The 13,706-nt window shown below is 36.5% G+C and overlaps 1 pseudogene across 1 annotated transcript; it reads left to right on the forward strand.

Annotated features, from left to right (window-relative positions):
• The first annotated feature begins 725 nt into the window (after positions 1–725).
• On the forward strand, positions 726–1,171 carry LOC306660601 (high mobility group protein B3-like; annotated as a pseudogene). Its single transcript has one exon. The product of its transcript is annotated as a high mobility group protein B3-like (transcript).
• The last annotated feature ends 12,535 nt before the right edge of the window (positions 1,172–13,706 follow it).

Below are 13,706 nucleotides of genomic sequence, written 5' to 3' on the forward strand. Positions count from 1 at the left end.
AACCATTCAATCTGTAGTAGTTTGTTATGGCACTACCAAGCAAATATATACACCAACAGTATAAGCTTAATAGGATCCTACATCTTTCAGGGATTATCTTTTTTTGAGGGGGTGGAACTGGGAACTGAACTCAGGGGCACTCAACCACTGAGCTGCATACCCAGCCCTATTTTGTATTTTATTTAGAGACAGGGTCTCACTGAGGTGCTTAGTGCCTTGCTGTTTGTGAGGCTGGCTTTGAACTCACCTCCTCCTGCCTCAGCCTCCCGAGCTGCTGGGATTATAGGGGTGTACCACTGCACCCAACTTCTTAGGGATTACCTTTAGAAAGTGAGTATAACATTTCAAAAGAATAAAAATTGGAAGGACTGAGGACTGATATGGAGTAAATTGTACTCCATGCATGCATAATTATGTCAAATTAACATTTCATATTATAGTTATGTATAACTATAATGCAGTGATACAAACATTTAAAAATAAAATAATAAAAACTAATTATGCCAAGAATATAGTGATTGGCTGCACATCATGCCCTGCACTGCCCAGACTAGCAAACAATACAGTCAGGATGGCTAAAGGTGTCCCCAAGACAAAAAAGGACAAGATGTCTGCTTATACCTTCTCTGTGCAGACTTGAAGAGAAGAACATGAAAAGAAAAATGCAGAAGTCCCTGTCATTTTTCGCAGAATTTTCCAAGAAGTGCTCTGAGAGGTGGAAGACAATGTCTGGGAAAAAGAAATCTAAATTTGATGAATATAGCAAAGATAGATAAAGTATGCTATGATCAGGAAATGAAGGATGACAGACCAGCTAATGGAGGCAAGAAGAAAAAGGACCTTAATGTCCCCAAAAGACCACTGTCTGGATTCTTCTTATTCTGCTCAGAATTCTGCCCCAAGATCAAGTCCACAAATCCTACTATCTCCATTAGAGATGTGGCAAAAAAGCTGGGTGAGATGTGGAATAACTTAAGTGACAGCAGAAAGCAGCCATGTATCACTAAGTCTGCAAAACCAGAGAGAAATACAAGAAGGATGTTGCTGACTATAAGTCTAAAGAAAAGTTTGATGGTGCAAAGGGTCCTGGGCTAAAGTTGCCTAGGAAAAGGTGGAAGAGGAAGATGAAGAAGAGGAGGAAGAGAAGAAAGAGGAGGAGGAGGAGGAATAAAAAACTGTTTATCCATCTCCTGTGAACATCTTAGAGTATGGGAGTGCCATGATTGACACATCTTATTTGAGACATGTCTGTTAACTCTCATTAGGTTCAATTACAAAATTTGTTCACGATCATATTGTAGTCTCTCCAAGTGCTCTAGAAATTGTCAGTGGTTTACATGAAGTGGCTCTGGGTGTCCAGAGCACCCTGAAACTGTATTAAAGTTGTACATATTTCTAAACATTTTTTAAATGAACGTGAGCTCTCATGTTCTCTGTGCACTTTGCTGTTGGTGTGACAAGGCATTTGAAGATGTTTCTTTTTTAATTTGTAAGGTGGTGTTAACTCTATGGTTTTTGGCTATACATACTCAGTTATCAACTATTCATATCTATAGTCTGTAAAAAGAACAAAACAACTGATACAAACTCTTGCTGGCCCTTGCTTGTCGTTGAGGCTCTGGGGGAAGATGCCTTTTGCAGGGGCCTTAGCTTAGGGCTTATACTGTAAGGCTGGATCTGCTGACACTGCAGTGGGCATCCATTTAACTCTAGATTGTCTTGGTTTTGTATATAGTGATATAGCATTCTGCTTCCTTTCTTAGTTATGGAAAAAGGGAGTCAACTGGCATGATAAGTATTTGAATTTTTTTTAGTTAAGAACAGTAGATTTTAAACTTTGTTTTCAAACAAATTATAGGGCTCTTCATTGTCAGCAAAGAGTCACTGCATCAATTAAAGTTCAAGAATCTTCTGTACTTAAATACAATTTGCAATGTCATGTTATTTTTTGTATATTTAGAATGCTGAAAAATGTTTCTGAAGTTAAATAAACAATATTACATTTAAAAAAAAGAATGTAGTGACTGATTAGAATTATTCCTAAGAGAAGAAAAATTCAGTCTTTAAATGTCAATTCTAGCTTTGGGAACAAAAAGTCATTTAAAATAGCCAAATAAATGAATTACCCATGAATTTTTGAAAGGGGACTTTAGAGAACCAAAACATGTCAGTAATTTGAAATCTGCTTTAAATTATCAGAAATTAATGTTAGGGAAATGTAACTAAAATGACAATCTTCTCCCAATTCAGAAATTTACTTTACAAAAATATTAGAGAAAAAAAGCTTGAGTATTGAATAAGAATTAAACAAGTACATCACAGGCAATCTACTAATACACTGCAAAGACAGAAAGAAACTTCACTCTTTTATATAACCAAAACTGATTACTTAAATATTTTCAAGATAATAACTAGTTAGTCCTCAAATAAGATGTCTTGACAACACACTTTCTCACATATTACTCATTCTATCCTTACTGGTAATTAGGGTGACCGCCTGTGCTAACTAATTGACTTTATCCATAAAAATAAATAAATGTCTCATTTCCATAACAGGTGAACTCCCCAACCCCAAAGGAACTTTGTACCTTTCTGCAGAAACTAGATGTAGGACACTATCTCCCTTGATGTTTACGTTTCAGATAGATGGCTCCTAGGTCCTTAAGATAGACATTCCTGAGTAATAAAGCTGACCAAATGCCAATCTAGTCTTCAAAAGAACTTATATTCATGTCAAAGAGGGAGAAAGTCTGTACAATTATAAGTTTTCTAATGTGAATTCTCAAAGAAAAAGGAGAGAGATATTACTCCCTTGTTTTCCAAGAAGATTTAAGTTTCTAATTTTTAACTTGTATTTATCCATATGCTATCATTTGTTTTCACAATGATAACATATTATGAAAACACAACTTTTAATAAACAGAAGTGTTCAACTCTTTAAGTTAAAAATTTTCCATGTGTGTCTACCATCTTTCAAGTCTAAGCAAAACTTAGACTAGGGAACTCCATCAATGAAACGACCAACAAATCAATGTCAAAGAAGTCTTGTATGGCAGATTTTATTTTACTCCTAGATTTTGCTAAATAAAAAATATTCTATCAGCATTATAGTAGAAGAGACACTTTGGATTCATTTGATATTATACATGTCTTACTCAGGTTTGGGAGATACCTCAAAATTCATAGATGGGTCCCAATCACTTAAAATTATTTCTTTATCCTTGTGTTAACTATCAATGAAGTTTTAAGATTAAGTGAATACTGAAAACTAACAATAAAGCTAGAGACTGGTCAATAAAAATAGAAATCAAACCAAATCATCCTGGAGGAAAGAAGGATCTCATAATCCACAGACTCCAGGAATCTTCCTGGACTCATCTTGGAGAGAAAGCCTCAGAATGGTTCTATGTGTCTGTCCTCCATCCCATCTCCAGGGCCTAGCCCACCCTTGGGATCTCAGTGAATCCCACAGCTTTAAACACTCCTATATGCTATCAATGTCCAAATGTCTCTTGGACAGATCTCTGCATAAACTCCAGATTTCTATATCCAATCATTGACTTGACATCTCCACTTGGACACCTCTTCCTTTACATGCCCAAAACTCAGCTCTGAATCCTCCCCCAAAACTGCTACACTGGCAGCCTTCCCAATTTTGGACAAGTGCAACATAAAACTTTCAATTGTTCAAGCCCAAAACCTTGGAATGCTTCTTGATTTTTATCTCATGTAAAGATATTACTACAACACATCCAAACTCTGACCATATCTTAACACAGCTGCCAAATTTTCCAAGCGCGCGCTCTCTCTCTCTCTCTCTCTCTCTCTCTCTCTCTCTCTCTCCCTCCCTCTCTCTCTCTCTCTCTCTCACTCTCTCTCACCTGGGTTATTTTAGTAGCTTCCTAAGTGACAATGTTATACCCTTGCTACTCTTGATCTTCTATAGTCTATTCTCATCACAGGAGACATAGTTATCATCTCAAAACATAACTTTTCTCAAAACGAAACACTACTACACTAAACTCCATTGTTTACTTCACTCATAGAGTCAAAATCCTCCTATTGCCTCCAGCAATGAACCGCTTTTGTTTTCTTCTACTCTACTCCCCTCTCTTACCCTGCTCCAGCCACACTGGCCTTTTTCTCTGTACATGCTAAATTCATTCCTGCCACAAGTCCTTTGCACTTGCTGCTCTGGCTACAAAAAATAGTCCTTCTAAATTTTCAGAGCTGGTTCCTTTCTCCCCTCGGGTTTCAACTCATAATGCTTCTCTAAATGATAACTTCCCTGATCATTCTGTTAGTCCCCTATCCTTAAGATTATTTTCCTACTTTATTTTCTTTATAGCACATGTTTACTTAATGGTTTACTTGATCATTGCTGTCTTATCCTGACTCCTCCTTGACCAAAAGTTCCATAAGATTCATGATGTTGCCTTTTTCACACTAAATCCAACACAAGATGAGCCTCAGTAAATCCTTGTTGAATATCTCCCTCTTGCCCTATTATGAGAATAACCCAAAATACCTGTCCATATAAGTCTGCATAGCATAACTAGTCTAGGGTATCATAATAAAGAAAACTTAGTCACTTAACTATAAGTTCAGAGTGTTACAGTTCATTTAAACATTTACCTAATTCACTATGTCTTTCTTCTAATTATCAAACTTCGGGATATTCCCAAGAAGTCCAATAAATACTCATATTAATCAAAATTTGAAAATTTCTCCCTAGATCTCACTCACAAAGGGGAAATATCCAGACGCACATATCAGCCTCACCCCACAGCTTGCCAGAGAGCAGGAGACCTCAGTAGCCAGGATTTTGTGTCTTCTCCCACCAGGAGACTGAATCAGACCATCTAGCTCCTTTGTGGTTCAGGTTTTCCACTGGACAAATTCAAATGGAAGTATCTAGCACTGTACTACATGTAAATAGCATAAGCAATTCAATTTAAAAGAATTAAAGAAAATTATGATTCCTTGGATTTTCAACATGTTCTTGTTACCACTGGAATATAAATTCCTTCAAATACTATATGTCTATGTAATCTCCAGTTGTACTGATATATTTGATTGGATTTAGGAAGTGACTTGATATTTACTGAACACTGACTTCTTTTAAGGTAATGGACATATATTTGCTGCAAAATCTTTAGCAAGCTCTTTGAAGGGCAATGGAGCAATCCCTCATCTTGAGACAGAGATTAGTATATTAAACTTAAATAGAAATGTTAGTAACACAGAAATCATCCCCAAGCCAAAAAATATTTTTGACAAGTTCTAATTAATGTACTTAGAGAACTAGAATAAAGGAGGTTATCTCAATTGTACTGGTTATGGTGGCCATAATCAGGGTGACTTTATTTAAGCAGCATTAGAAATTCTTAAGGGCATCAAGAAGAACTGAAATTATACTGTTTGATGAGGAGAAATTTATAGTGTATGACACTAGAAAGAACACGAGCTTTGGAACCAAATCCAGGTATAAATGACAGTATATCACTTACTAGCTATGTGTCCTGGGCCAAATTATTTACTATCTCCAATCCTCAATTTTCTCATTAGCTACATGGGGTGGTATGATCTGGAATGTCCCCAAAGGCTCAAGTGTTGAAGGTTTGATCCCCAAAGCAGTGATGTTCAGAAGTAGGGTTTGGGGAAAGTGACTGGATCACGAGGGCTCTGAGTTCATCAGTGGATCAGTCCATCGATGGATTCATAACTGAATGGACAGAGGTGATGAGAATGGTAAGAAGGTGAGACCTAGTTGAAGAAAGATTTTGATCTCAGAAGTGTCACCATATCAATTCCTTGAGAAGATAGTACTTTGCCTGTAGGTAAGGCAGAAGTGACCAACCTGGAGGGAAAGGAACTTATTTGGTGATGGCAAAGGTCTGGGTCCATAAAGGATGATGATAATAGTCCATGACTAATAGCACATGGCTATTTATATTGCAGCACTTTAGAGCAGCCAACTTGAGCCAGTCCCAGGGAGACTTGGCACTGACTTTTATTTATTTATGTGCTTAAGTTTGGGGGCTTATGAGACACCATTTATCTTCTAAGCTTTTAGTGAACTTTATTTTACGATAGAAAAACATCACTACTGATAGCCAAATTAAAATCAGAAGGACTTACAAACAGAAGGACTTATTTTTTAAAAACTCAAGTTTTTCCTCACCAAAAATCCCATTTCAACCATCTCCTGAATGAAGCTGAGTCCACTAGAGTCCTCAACCCTCATATTCATACATCTCAAGCCAATACTTTTTTCAGAAGATAAATATTTTCTTCAAAGGGAATAATAATTATTCTGAAACTTTGGCAAAACTTCGTTATGCCTTAGACCCCTATTCTATTTTAAAAACTTCCCATCATACAGTCCTTTGTGAGTTTAGACTTTTTAAAGTATAGATTAGCTCTTATGTTTGCAGTTTGGCAAACCTTCATGATTTTGGAGTGTGCTTGTATAGATCTCACTTACCCAGAGCTGAAAACCATGACTAATATTTATTAACTGCTCATGATAAGCCTATTGGCTCTATTAATGATTCATACATATTATTTCTTTAAATCATGATCAAAAACAAAACAAAACTATGAAATATTTTCCTCATATCAAAGATAAGGAAACCCATCTTCATAATGTTGACTGCACATTAGAATTATCCGAAGCACACTTAAAATAGCTCCATGCCCAGGCAGCACCACAGACAACTGAAATCAGAATGTTTGGGGTGGCTCCCAGGAATCAGACGACTCCAGTGTCAGTCAAAGTCGAGTGCTAGCTACCTGTCACACCTCACCCAAGGTCATCGGTAGCAGAGGACAGTCTTTCTCTTCTAACACCCAAGGATCTTAACACAATGCCCACAGTTCTTAAAACTGTGACAGCAATTAGACTCATCTGGGGAAATTTTTAAAAATACCAACACAGTGACCCATTTCCCAAAGATGCTGAGTCTATTGGCATGGGTGGGGGACCAATCACGAGAAGGTTATTTAAAAAGTCTTCCAATCTATTTAAAAGTGTAACCATGTTTGAGAATCATCACTTTATATTATTCTTTTCAGTTTAATAAAAAGCCATAATATTTATTTTCCTGCATACCTTCAAGGCTTTCTCAAACCAATATATATTTCTACATGCTTTCTCATTGGTCTTTTCTTCTCCTAAGGGAATGTTTATAGAGTCCTTGACCTCCATCTGCTAATTAATGTGATCAATGACTTTAATAATGAGTATATATTGAATATACCCTATATAATACATACACTCAAACATTCAAATGTGACTGAAAAATCTAGAAGTTTATAATATAAATATTTCACTGGTGACTTTTTCAACAATATAGGAACCTTAAATTAAGAGAAAAGAAAAATGGAAAAAAGAGAAAGAAAAAGAAAGTCTTGGCCAGGCTTAATCAATTTCTAGAAGTAAAAGAGAGAATAATCATTATCAAGAAGAACCTCCAAAACAAGAAATTAAAGTTAAGGCAAACATCACACATCTAGAGGGTCTTATTAACATCGGATCTGCTATTTTGCTGCTGCCATTCTTCTCCCTCCCCACACCACTTTACAACCCGGATTGTTAGCCCTAGACCTTCCTAGCCAGTAATTGGTCCAGATTGTGAGCCTGCTGAACCTCCTCACCCGCCATTGGTCCGTTGTTATTAGCCCGGGAAATTCCACTACTTAAGAATGGCTCCACCGCCATTCTCTCTCTCTCTCTCTCCCTCACTCTTGCGTTCTTTCTCTCTCTCTGCCCTGCGGGCAGACACTCTGCCTGTCCGCTTAATAAAATCTCTTGTGTGAGTTCCCGAGGCCAGAGTGGTTTCTGGGTGCTTTCAGTCCTCATTCAAAATAAGGATGCTGGAGATCATTAAGGAACTTTTGTAAACAGAGAGCAAAGCAGAAAGGAATCAGAAGCGACAAGATGCTCCAGCGGCAAAACAAGAATGTACTTTTGCAAAGTAAAATACTATGATTTTTTTTTCAAATTACTCTTTCCTTATTAAGTTTTTAGATTTATGCTTTCATTTTATTTTATTTTGGGAGAGATATAACTGGTATACAATAGAGTGTATGTATTTTAAATTTATAATTAGGTATTTGATATAACCATGCAACCATAACTACGGTCAAGTTAGTTACCCCTGATTCTTTGTGCCCTGTTATAATCCTGCTTTTCCCACCAAGTAACCACTAATCTAATTTCTGTCACTGCGTATTTGAAACTTCTAAAGTTAAGAACACTGGAATTGTACAGTATAGGTACTACATGGAACCAGACCACATAAACTCTTTCTGTTAAGCTTCTTTCACTAGCATAATTATTTTGAGATCCATGTATTACCTTGCATATTGTATCAATTCATCTGATACCATTATTTCTACATTAAATAATTGGTTGGATTCACCAATGGCATCACATGAGCCTGACAAACTTTATAGGAAAGTTAATAACTATAAATTCAATTTCTTGAGTATATATAGGGGTATTCAGGTTATCTACATATATATATATAAGATTTGATAGTTTGTGGCTTTAAAGATTAAGTCCATTTTCTCCAAATTGTAGATTTTATTAGACTAAAATTGTTCTTAAGATTCCCTTACTATCTTTTTAACATCTGTGGTATCTATAGTGAGGTCCTCATTATCATTTCTGCTATTAGTTATGCATTTCTTTTCTCTTTCTTTTACAGGTTTATGGACTTCATCGATCTTTTTAAGATACAGATTTTAGTTTCACTGATTTCCTCTATTGCTTTTTCTGTTTTTAATTCGCTGAGTGTGGTTCTGTTAACTAGCTGTGTGACCTATGGTTACACTGTGAGGTTCAGTTTCTACTTTGCAAAACTGGTATGAGAACTATATTGGATAATGCAGTTGAAAAGCTCTTTCATAAGAGCATCTCCAGCGCTCTCCTTTCTACCCTGTCAGTTCATCTGGTATCAGTTTTCTTCCAAATGAAGAACCTCCTTTAACATTTCTTGCAGTAGAAGCCTCTTGGTGATGATTTCTTTCAGTGCTTGCAGGTCTGAAAAAGGCTTTCTTTCTTAAAAGTTATTTTCACTGGGTATAGAATTCTAGGTGGATAAATTTTTCTTTCCAGCCCTTTAAAGATGTGACTCCACAATCTCCTTATTTGCATTATTTCTCAAGAGAATCCTGCTGCTATTTTGATCTTTGTTTCTCTATCTGATACAGAACTGTTCTCTAGGTGATTTTGTAGAGTTTTTCTTTAACTCGATTTGTCCTATTTTAAGCAACTTGATTATGATGTATCTTGGTGTGATTTTCTTCACATTTCTCATGCTTGGGATTTGTTGAGCTTACTGGATTTGTGAGGTTTTACTCTATAACAAATTTTGGGGGAAAATTGGCCCTATTTCTTCAAGTACTTCTTGCATCCTACTCCTCACCTCTTTTAGAAATTTCAGTCACGTATATATTAGACCACTGCCAAGTTGTCTTTAGGTCCCTGATACTCTTCTCTTTTCTTAAAATTCATTTTTCTCTTTGGGTTTCTTTCTTATGGTTTTTAATTTTATGGCCTTATTAATCTTTTTTTGCAATGATTAGTCTGTCATTAATGTACTCCAGTATGTTTTTTTTATTTTATCATTGTAGTTTTCACCTCCAGAAGCTCAATTTGAATCTTTTAAAAATATATTCTGTGTACCCACTTTACTTTTTGAACATATGAAGTATAGTTATAAAAATTATTTTAGTGTACTTGTCTGTTATTCTAACATTTGTGTGAGTTCTGGTTTGGTTTCAATTCATTGGTTTTTCTCCTCATTAATGGTCATATTTTCCTGTTCCTTTGCATGCCTGGGCTCTTTGCCTAGATGCCAGACATCATGAATTTTCCTTAGTAGGATCCTGCATATTTTGTCTTCCCATAAATATTAAATACTCTTGAGCTTTGTTCTGGAATGCATTTAAGATCCCTGCAAATAGTCTGGCCTTTTCAGGTCTTGCTTTTAATATTTTTTTCTTGGGATCAGAGCTTGGTTTAGGGTAGGGCTAATTATTCCCACCATCAGGATATATCCCTTCTGAATAATATGCCCAAGGTTCCATAATATATACTGTCCTCCAGTCAGACTATGGAAAGAGGCACTATTCTGAGCTTTGTGTGGGCTCTAGGGCATTCTTCTTTCTACTTCTCTTAGAGGTCCTTTCCTTAGTTGTAGGTAGTTTCCTCTCATGCATGTAGTGATCAACCTTCAGCTGAATATTCAGGGAGGACTGTAGATCTCTGGGTTGTTCCATAAGTACTCTGTGCTGTGAACTCCAGTGGCCTTGGTCTTCTGGCACTCAACTCTGTCTCCTCAATTGAAGGAAGTTGCTAGTTATAGCCAGGGTTCCTCTTTTCTGAATCATGGCCTGGAAAACCTCTCTGTGCAGCTAGCTGGAACAATCACAGAGCTCACCTAATTTGTTTCCTGTCTCTCAGGGATCGCTGTCCTTTGCTTTCTCAGATATTTTATCTGGTTTATTTGACTTCAGGTTGGAAAGTGAATCTGAACCCTGGTATTATCTTTGGGCTGGAAACATTTTCTAGTTATTTAAACTCCCCCAAATATAGATCTTTGTTGTAATAATGGAGCTACAATTGCACTAAGGAGATGGCAAGTGTGAAGTGCTCAAATCAGAGCAGGCTTTCTCTTGTAGTTCAGGACACATATAGTTAACACATGTAGATTTGGTCTACTCAGCTGGATTATAAATATCGCAATGACAAGAATTTTTTTCTTGCATTCTTCATTTATCCTTCCGTTGTCCCTAGACTGTACCCTGCAGAAACAGGATAAATGGCGGTAATTACTAATTTGCATTCTCTTTTCACAGCCTAAGTCTGTTTCTTTTGCTTCAGCTGCAACAGTGTACCATCACAAATGCTCACTAACATGCCTTGCTATGTAGATCTTAAAAAAACTTCTTTAGCATGTTTATTAGTCAAAAATAAATTTTCAAAATACCTCAAAAAATACCTGGTTCCTTTTTAACCCAGATGAAAGGAAAGGAGGTATCTCACATACCTTTAATAATTCTTACTGCTGATCTGAGAAATGTTGGCATGTAATGGCTGACTGCAAATTAAACAGGGGTAAAAAACATCCTGAGGGTTTTTTTTTTTTTTTTTTTTCCCAGAGCCAGTGGATAGGCCGCTGAGGCAATATGGAGATTTGATGCAAATTATTGGCTCAGGCATGGCTCAATTCCAGTCCTGCTACTAGATTGTGAGGTGTTGGATCAGGTTGCTGGCTTCACCAAGCTTTGATCTGATCATCTCTCAGTGAGCACAGCAGCACCACTTTACAAAACGAGTTGATGTGAGACCCTGCTACCCAATGGGAGGAGACATTTTGTAATGTGGAGACTGGCTCAACTCTGCTATTCATTAGAAGTGGGTTCATGGTCAGTCATTTCAAAGTGAGGTTCAGTTCCAACTTCAGAGTTGGGTAAATCGCCTGCAGTAAATATTCATGGATTAATCTCTACCTAGTAACAATTACTTTGACAACCCATAAAACCTCTGTGGGGTTCTTGAAGCAAATTAAAACACTTGGGGGCCAGGGTGACAGTTGATATTTTAGTCTTTCTTCACCCAAGTCTTCATTTCTCCCAAATCAATGGTGTGCTCTCCTCAGAACCAAAACACAGTTATTAAAGGACTGTCAGGATGGAAACCCCAGTGTTCATCAGACCTAATTAATTTTTGCATTATTATTTTTTAAATATTTTATGTATTTTCAATACAAATTGATACAATAAAAACCAAGCAAGCATAGAGTATTTTACATTATTATTTCATCAGGTCTCACATTTTGGCATTGAATAATGATATAAATCAACTCTAAAACAGCATGAAAACACCAATAAAGACAAATATTAGCTTAACTTTCTCATATTGTTCTGTTATAATGTCTCCTGTTAGAAGTGGTTAGAAGGAAAAGAAAAATACCTCTTAAAATGGTCCTGACCATAAATATTTAAATTTCGATATTCCTCATGCTAGACAAGAAAGAAAAAAGACAAACAAAAATGCAGTACTGTCTTGAGTAGTGATGTTGAGATAAACAATAATAATACATAAAGAAATGAAATGTGCCACATAACACATAAAGAAATAAAATTGATAAAGAATCAGCAAATAAAAGACTCTCAAGAAACCTTTTCATAGAGCACATATAAACAGAATTCTGGAGCAGTTAGAAATCTTCTTTTATTTCATCCCATGCTGACTATACTCAGAATTGCCATGAAGGTAGAAGAACAAAACACCATTTCTTTCTCTAACCATAGTATTCACACAGAAAAAATAATCTAAATACGTTAAATATTGGTTACCCACTTCCAACATAATACTAAGTATTAAGATAGTCTGGTACTAATTCTTCCTCTAACATACCAATAGCCAGTGACACAAAGCTAAACTCAGAGTTTTTTAAAAGAATTAGTTCATCATTTTTCAAGAATTTATGGGGAGAATTAAAAATATTTTAAAAATGCATGTATGTATACATACACTCCATCATTTCTACTTATTATTTTTTTAGTGCTGGTTCTCTACAAAGGTGGAGATAGGCAGAAGAGAAGAAATCAGAATTGTTTGGGATCAGGGTGGTTTGAGAAGCCTCCTCTGGTGAATGAATACCCAAACCCTGAGCAGCTTTCCTCAAGTTTCCAGTTTTCAAAGGGAAAAAAAACAACTATTTGACCATAAATTTTGGTTCCAAGTTACTGCTGATTTAATTACTTTAGGTGAATTGATCCAAATCATCTTTGTTTTGAAAGATTCCCAGGTAAAGGAGGACCACTTCCCCTTCCAAGAGAAAAGCAGTGTGCCTGGATGTGGGGGGACTGAACCACGGTAGGCTGAATCCTGGGTAAACACAACCAAAACACAGAAGACAAGACAGTGACCCTAGCTTAACCTGGTGACCTGGGTGTTCTAAAGCAAAACACAAGCACAAGGTGAGAGGGAAGGTGAAGGTAAAGACGAGAGGTTCCAATCAGATGAGATAGTCCATGCTCAGGCACTAAAACAACAACAGGGTCCTCTTCTCACAAGACTGATATAGCCTTATAATCAACCAGCACCCCTGAGGGCCCACTATGACAAGCCACTGTGTTCATTTTTACTTAACACACATTTTTGAAACTTGCTAACATGTGCTGCACACTATCTTATAAGTTGTTCTTCCTGAAAGTTCTCATTTAATTTTCACAACAGTCCTACACGGATGTCTCCACTGCTATTCCCATTTTATAGATGGGGAAACTAAAATTCAGGAAATAAAAACAACTTGCCTGATGTCACAGAGGCAGGTTTTTACTCAGGTACTTTGATTCCAGAGCCTCTGTCCCTATCCATGACACTATACTGCAAACTAATGCTTTATTGGTAGAAACTGGAATGGTTGAAGGGGTAGTATTAACATCATCCCTCATGCACAAATCCAACTGTATCCTTATGCTATTCTTCTGGTTTCTCATAGTTTCATAAACTAAATGTACAGTTTTAAATGTATTTAATGTGATATTAACTTTCTCTATATGTATTTGTTAACACACACTGGCTCAACTGTCATATAACTACAGTAACAGTGGCAGAGCCAATGCCTAAGGAGGGATTTGAGGGTATTGTGCAGTGTTAATTAACCTTGGTAGAATTTTCTTCC

This window comes from Sciurus vulgaris (assembly GCF_902686455.1).
Source record: "Sciurus vulgaris genome assembly, chromosome: 4".
NCBI classification, from domain to species: Eukaryota; Metazoa; Chordata; class Mammalia; order Rodentia; family Sciuridae; genus Sciurus; species Sciurus vulgaris.